At 41.6% G+C, this 7784-nt stretch overlaps 1 gene segment (V, D, J or C); it reads right to left on the minus strand.

Annotated features, from left to right (window-relative positions):
* Window positions 1-345: 345 nt before the first annotated feature.
* LOC311361240 (immunoglobulin lambda constant 6-like) lies at window positions 346-3331 on the minus strand. The segment is given in 3 exons: window positions 3325-3331; window positions 1834-2136; window positions 346-1113 (listed from the first exon to the last, which is right to left on the minus strand).
* Between the last annotated feature and the right edge of the window lie 4453 nt (window positions 3332-7784).

Raw genomic sequence — 7784 nt, forward strand, 5'->3', positions numbered from 1 at the left:
TAACACTAGAGCAAAGTTCAAATCGATTTTCATTGTTGCTTGAAGCATACTTAGTGGAGTTGATGTTCATCGAAAGGTTTGGTTCAGAATCGTTGTTACACTAAACCAAATGAATGGAGCTGACCGTACATGTTGAATTTATTCTTATAGTTCAACAATCCTATAGTCCTATAACGTTCCTTCATTACCTGTTCAACCACACATCGCAGACATCGAGCCATCGCAGACTGACTCAAAGATTAAGAAAATACGCTCCTATAAAATAACATAATTCACCTTATGAATACAACAACTCCATTAATGGACAACCAGCTAATGTTACATTTGACATTTTTATTAATTTAAATGCATGTTCTTACATAATAATAATAATAACAATAATACATTCAGCTTATATAGAGCTTTTCTAAATACTCAAAGTCGCTTAACAGAGTGAACACAGAATAAAAACATTTAATAATAACGTATATAACTAAAAAGATAAAATAGGATAAAAATAGGTAGCTAAAAAACTGAAATAGGTATAAAAGACTAGTAATAGTTAAAAGGAGGGAGGGTAGAGAAGGTTATGTGTTGAAAGGGATCTTAAAAAAGGTGGGTTTTGAAGGCATGTTTAAATGAAGGGAGTGTGTTAGATGTTGCATGGTCGACAGTACACACTAACAAACAAGCAGCAGAAAACCGTGAAACACTCCTGCAGTTTTCTGGTCTGAACAGTGGAGGGAAAAGAGCAGAAGAACGTAGAGAGTAGAAATGAATAACATGATGACATGATGACATGAAGACATGAAGACATGATGACCTCTTATGGTTCTACAAGGTGGGTCTGCTGGTTCTGGGGGACAGGAGCGTCAGTCCAGGGCTGTGGTGTTGCTGGTTCTGGGGGACAGGAGCGTCAGTCCAGGGCTGTGGTGGTGCTGGTTCTGGGGGACAGGAGTGTCAGTCCAGGGCTGTGGTGGTGCTGGTTCTGTGTGGGCCGGCTGGGCGTCCTGCTGGTCTTGTTGGTGTGGAGGAGCAGGAGAGCCAGGCCACAGCAGCAGAGCACACTCTTCACCACCATCACTGTGTAGAGCACAGACGCCAGCCTGGCTCTGGACAGCACCTGGAAGGACTCTGGGACCCCCAACAAACACACAGCCCATACTGGTTTATACTGGTCCATATGCACCATAGTGGCCCATGCTGGTTTTTAGTTATACGTATGTACACACCATGGCGATCTATACTAGTTTTTGCAGTTTAGAACAGTTTGAGAACTTTCTATACCGGTTTACACGCACCATAGAGGTCTACACTGGTTCATACATGCCATACTGGTTTATACTGGTTTATAATGGCTTGTACACTCCATACTGTTTTACACTGGTTGTAATGGTTTAGAATAGCTTATTCTGGTTTAAACATCATGCTGGTATAGACATTCATATATTAATGTATTCTTGATGAAAGACCACACTGCTAATCCAGAGGCCACTTGAGATTCCTACAACAGTTCAGAGAGAGAGCAGGTGATCTTATGGTGCGTTGCATATGAAGGACCTTCTCTGGGTCTCCCTGGAAGCCGGGGGTCCATAGTAACTGCCGTCGCTAAAGTAACCTCTGTCATTCCGGGGCCTTCTGACGTCAAGGTCATTTCTGTTGGAGGTGAGTCAGCGTTTGTGGGTTAGTGATAGACACCATGTCCCAGGTGATTGCCAGTGGGGTTAGTATCAGACTACATGTCCCAGGTGATAGACAATAGGGTTAGTATAAGATTACATGTTTCAGGTGATAGCAAGTGGGATTAGTGATAGACAACCAGCTGAATGTGAAGGGATTATAGTTCTTCATTACCTGCTGGGATCTCCACCGCCTGCAGAAGGCTCTCATGCTCAACTCTACAGATGTATTGATCTGTGAGGGTTTCCTTCTGATCAATAACCAGGATGCTGGCAGCGTACGTCGATTCTCTGAGCTGCAGCTGCTCCGTGTCCTTCCCTGTCCCTCCGTCCCCGCCGCTTCTCCTCCAGGAGACCCGGACCACCTCAGGGACCATGTCTCTGGCTACACACAGCAGGGAGCGCCGGCCCTTTAAATCAGCTCCCGTCGCTGGGTAGACGCTCACTTTGGGCTGCTCCACTGAGTCTGAGTCTGAGTCTGAGTTTAACAGAAGATCCAATCGAGAGACAGAACACAAGTCACATGGTGTCAAAACCGTGGAAAAGAATTATTATATTACATATTATAAAATATGTTAAGTAATAAATATTTATGAAAACAATATGAAGTGAGGCAATCACTTCATAATCTTTGTACAATTATTATTATAAACACTATAATTATTATTATAATGATTTTAAACTTGATAATTAAAATATTTTTATTTGTCAAAAAAACCTACATTAGATCGAACAATACTCAGAAAAAATATATAATATATATATATAATACATATTAACATAGATAACTACGTTATACATACAATATATATGATTAACATATCTAGCCTAATATACATGCCATGTGCATTTTCCATTAAAAATGTGAAAATACAGGCTTTAAAATACTACATAAATTATTATTATTATTATTACATTGTTATTATTTCTACTTTGTGGAATAATAATTGTATTGAAGCTGGAAGATGAGATGCCTACAATATAAACAGATTATACTTTAACTTTATTATGGGCTTCATTTGATTTTGGTCAGCTGCTGAATTCATGTTATTATTTTATTAGCATGATATATTATTTGATTATTGGTGGTTTGAAAGATTTTCATGATTTTTAACCCCATTATGATAATTCCCAATATGTTTATTAACCTTCATAATTTATTACATATTACACTGACAAATTATACTGAGGCATAGTTGATTAATAGCAATAGTGATATTTTAAGCTGTACAAACAGAACATGAATCTTCAGACAACACTGAATTCTTTAGCACAACTCAAACAGGTCAAACACAATCTACTGGAAATATTATTACACTCATATTCTCCCCAACGTGACATGAAACACAAGACAGAGAAACCATGAAAGAAGTGATCTTACCGGTAACAACCAGGGTGGTGCCGCGACCAAAGATTTTGATGTCCACAGTGAAATATCCTGCATCATAAACCTCTGCTCACCGCCTGTGATGCCGTCAGCGCTGATCAATAACTTGCTGATCACATCGATCCCCTATAGATGATGAGTCTCCACCACCAGGGAGGCGTGGAGAGGAATGTTCTTGTCCTGAGAGGAGGGCTTTTTAAGAGGCTGCAGAGTAAATCAGGAGAGTGGATAACACTACTTGTGTTCAGTAGAAATGGCTCCAAGGTCTTCTTCCCTCACCCTTCATCATAGGCTTTAATAACAACTGAAGACTCGTTCCTTCCCATGGAAGACAACAATGTAAGATCTTCCAGAGAGTGCTTCATTACCACAGAGCTCAGTATTTCACTAGATTCTGGTTTCTAGAGGTGTGAGCATGAAGTCGTCCACTTCCATTAGAGCCTCCAGATGTCTGTCTGTTACTCTTTAGTTTGATCCAGCTCACCAAAACCAACAACCAATTCAGTGATGATAACTCTGCACAGTAGCAAGGAGAGATCAAGGCTTGGATTGAATCCAGAACTACAGACAGTAAGGTCCAGGCCATGATCTAACAGGGAACAGTGATTGATCCACATCTTCCAGCTCATGTCTGTTAGCATGGACGCCTAAATGTACATTGAACAGCCAATGAGAGGCTTCCGGTTTAGCAAATGAGTGGATAGACGTTAAATCAGGAGCTCCCGGTGTATGAAGTGATAAAACATTGAAAAGCCTTAATTCAAACGCGCAACCAGAGAAGGGATGAGTAGTAAAAGGGAACAGACCAAAAAAGAAACTGAGAAGAAACAAAGAGAGCGAGAAAAAATGGGAGATAGAAAGGGAGACGACGGGTCAGATGCAGCTAACGATGACATGTTAATTAGCATGAAGGCTGGCTTCGATAACGTGTCTAAGCAGATCGTAACAATTAGCGAGGAAAACCGAAAAGAAATGAAAGACATTCGAGAGAGTATTCAAAATCTGGGAAGTATGTGGAGACAAGAAATAGCCAATTTTAATGAGGAGATGGGCAACAAGTTCGAGACCATCGACAGGGGAATGGAAGCCCAGGGCAGCGATATTGTGGACATTCAAGAGCGTGTGGTGGAGACCGAGGAGTGGAACGCAGATCTGAAGGAAATTCTCGCCTCTTCTCTCAAGCAGCAAAGGATGCTACAGGAGAAGGTAACAGACTTAGAAGGGAGATCGAGAAGGAACAATGTTCGAGTTTGGGGAGTACCAGAGGGCACAGAGAAGGATTCGACACCCGAGTTTATCGAGCGCTTGATTCGCGAGGAGCTTAAACTCGGGGAAGATGCGAGTCTACAAATACAGCGCGCCCACAGAGCGTTGGCACAGAGACCGGCCCCAGACAAGAACCCCAGGGCGATCATTGTCAACTTCCTGCAGTACCAAACCAAAGAGGACATCCTCAAAAAGGCCTGGCAGACGAAAATCGAGATCGGGGGAAAGAGAGTGACGTTTGACCACGATTACCCAGCGGAGGTGGCTGCGAAGCGCCGTAGCTATGCGGGTCTGAAGAGAGTTCTAAAGGGAGAAGGGATTCGGTTTCAATCACCGCTAACGGCACTGAGAGTCCACTGGCAAGGAGGCGTCCGGACCTACGGCAGTCCACAAGAAGCTGCACGGGCGATGAAGGAGAAGGGAATGAAGGTGGATGGACTGATAGAGGAACAACTGACGCTGGAGCAGCAGCTTGAGACCGCTTTCAAGTGGCGCAGAGTCGGAGACCAGGAGAACGACGTCGCTGGGAGAGCGAGGGAGGAACTGAAGCGGTTCTCCAGGAAGAAGTGAGAGGAGTTCTTGAGTTTTGGTATTTTGGTAGAAATTACGAACTCTGGTATTTTCTAAATTCTTTAGTATTTTGTTATTCATGTTGCTCTCAGACTCTAGTTGGCTGTTTTCTGAAAGTTACGGTTATTTGCGATATTTCATTCTTCATTATGTGGGATGGTTTGATCAGTGTGGGTAAAGATATATCCCTAATGTTTTGTTGGCTTTAAAAGAATCATTAGGTTAAGGCCGGGAGTGATGGTTGGAGTATGTTGGACATTTTTAGCGTGTACGGAGGACTTCCGTTTGGAGAGTTTTCCATCGCTAAGAGGGGCCCTCTTACGAGAGGATTTCCCCTCTCCCCACCAACAGGGGAAATGGGGATAGATAAAGATCCCCAGTTTACCATGGGAGATCACTTTTTTGTTTACTTTTATTCAGTTAGAACAGCTGTTGCTGACGTTTTTTTTTGTGTGTGTTTTTTTTGTGTTCATATTTAGCTTATGGGTAATGAAAGGGCATTGGGGAACGGATGTATAATGCAGTATGAATGTAATAAGGTGGTATCACTGAATGTGAATGGGCTGAGTAATCCAATTAAGAGGGCAAAGTTTATGGCCAAATTCAGAAAAGAAAAAATTCAGGTGGTTTTTCTGCAGGAGACACATTTGTCTATAGAGGAACATGAGAAACTAAAGCGATTTGGGTATAACAACACATTTTACAGCACTTACCACAAATACAGTAATAGGAGAGGGGTAGCCATATTAATATCGAATTCAACCAAATTTGAACCTGAAAAAGAAATGCGGGATAGGGAGGGAAGGTATATAATGGTAAAGGGTAAATTAGAGGGACAGAGTGTAACACTGATCAATGTATATGCACCTCCTGATAGCAAGAAAGCCTTCTTTGAATCATTATTTGACATCATTAATGTAGAATTAGAGGGGATCTTAATATGTGGAGGGGATTTCAATATGGTGATGAACTATAATCTAGATACAACTAGTACGAAGAAGAATAGGACATGGCTTAATAGGTATATGAATACGCAACTGGTTGATTTGGGAATAGTAGATGTTTGGAGAGACTTACATCCCTTGGGGAGAGACTATACACACTATTCAGACCCACACCAAATGTACTCAAGGTTGGACTATTTCTTTATGACAAAGGGGGATATGCATAGGGTAGAGGACTGTAGGATAGGGGTAGCAGATTTATCAGACCATAACGCAGTCTACCTGACAATAAACTTAAATAAGAGAAGGAGGACTACAGTGTGGAGAATGAATGTGGGGGTATTGAATGACAAAGACCTGGTGGGAAGGATAAGGATGGATATAAATAGGTATATAGAGGAAAACGATAATGGGGAGGTAGATCCAACCATCCTTTGGGATGCACTTAAGGCGGTCACTAGGGGGAATTTGATGGCACAGACAGCACTTCGCAAGAAATCCAGACAAGCGGATTATCAGACCCAAATTGGTTGTTTGAAAGACTTGGAGAGAAAGCATAAGGCCACAAGTGACCCAGAGGTACTTAGACAGGTGAAAGATACAAAGAAGAAAATTGATAATATCTTACTGTCAGAAGTGGAAAAGAAGGCTAGATTTGTCAAACAAACCTATTATGAGGGAGGCCCTAAAGCAAGCAGACTACTGGCTAGACGTATAAGGAAACAGCAAGCATTGAACACCATATACAAAATTAGAGACCCCCAAACTAACGACTTGCTTACTGAACCAGATGAAATAGAGAGAGTATTCAGGGATTATTATCAAAATTTATACACACAACCAGCAATGGCAGACGAACATGATATGAGAAACTTCCTGACCAGGCTGGATCTACCATCAATAGGGAAAGAGCAGAATACATTATTGACTGCAGACATCACTGAGGAGGAAATGGAAAGGGCGATATCTAGGATGAAGAACAATAAGTCGCCTGGCAGTGATGGATTCCCCTCAGAATTTTATAAAACATTTAGACAAGAGTTGACCCCGGTACTGTTGGCCTCATTTAGACATACAATTAAAGAAGGGAAAATCCCCCCCTCATGGAGGGAGGCCATTATCACAACCATACCCAAAGAGGGCAAGGATAAAGAGCATTGTAGCAGCTATAGACCAATATCAGTACTAAATGTGGACTATAAGATGTACACCTCAATAATCTCCAAAAGATTCGAGACATTCATGACTGACATTATAGACGAAGACCAGACCGGCTTTATTAAAGGTAGACAGACACAAGACAATATTAGGAGGATGTTACACATTGTAGAAGAGACTCAACAAACAAAGAAAAGTGCAATTTTAGTTAGTGTAGACGCAGAGAAAGCCTTTGACAGTGTCAATTGGACTTATTTATATAAGGTGTTAGAAAGATTTGGGTTCAATGAGAAGTCTGTCCAGTGTATTAAGGCATTATATCAAGAACCGGCTGCTAGGATCAAGGTGAATGGTAGTCTCACAGACCCCTTTTGTCTGGGAAGGTCTACAAGACAGGGGTGTAGTCTTTCTCCAACTCTCTTTGCAATATTCATAGAGCCATTGGCACAGGCGATAAGGCAGAACCAGGACATCAAAGGGGTGGAGGTGAATGGTAGAGAACATAAGATAGGGCTGTTCGCAGATGATGTGGTAGCCTACTTAGAGCGACCCAGTGAGTCCCTTCATGCATTGATGAATCTATTGGAGGAGTATGGATATTACTCAGGATACAAACTTAACGTTACCAAAACACAGATCTTGGCCATAAACTATGCCCCTACACCAGAGTTAGAAGAGAAATACAAAATTAAGTGGAATTCAGAAACAATTAGATATTTGGGAGTGAACATCACACGGGGAGTGGGGAAGTTATATACTGCAAATTACATTCAGATTAATCAGGAACTCAGACGGGATATA

Source organism: Micromesistius poutassou, assembly GCF_964030765.1.
Source record: "Micromesistius poutassou genome assembly, chromosome: 16".
NCBI lineage: Eukaryota > Metazoa > Chordata > Actinopteri > Gadiformes > Gadidae > Micromesistius > Micromesistius poutassou.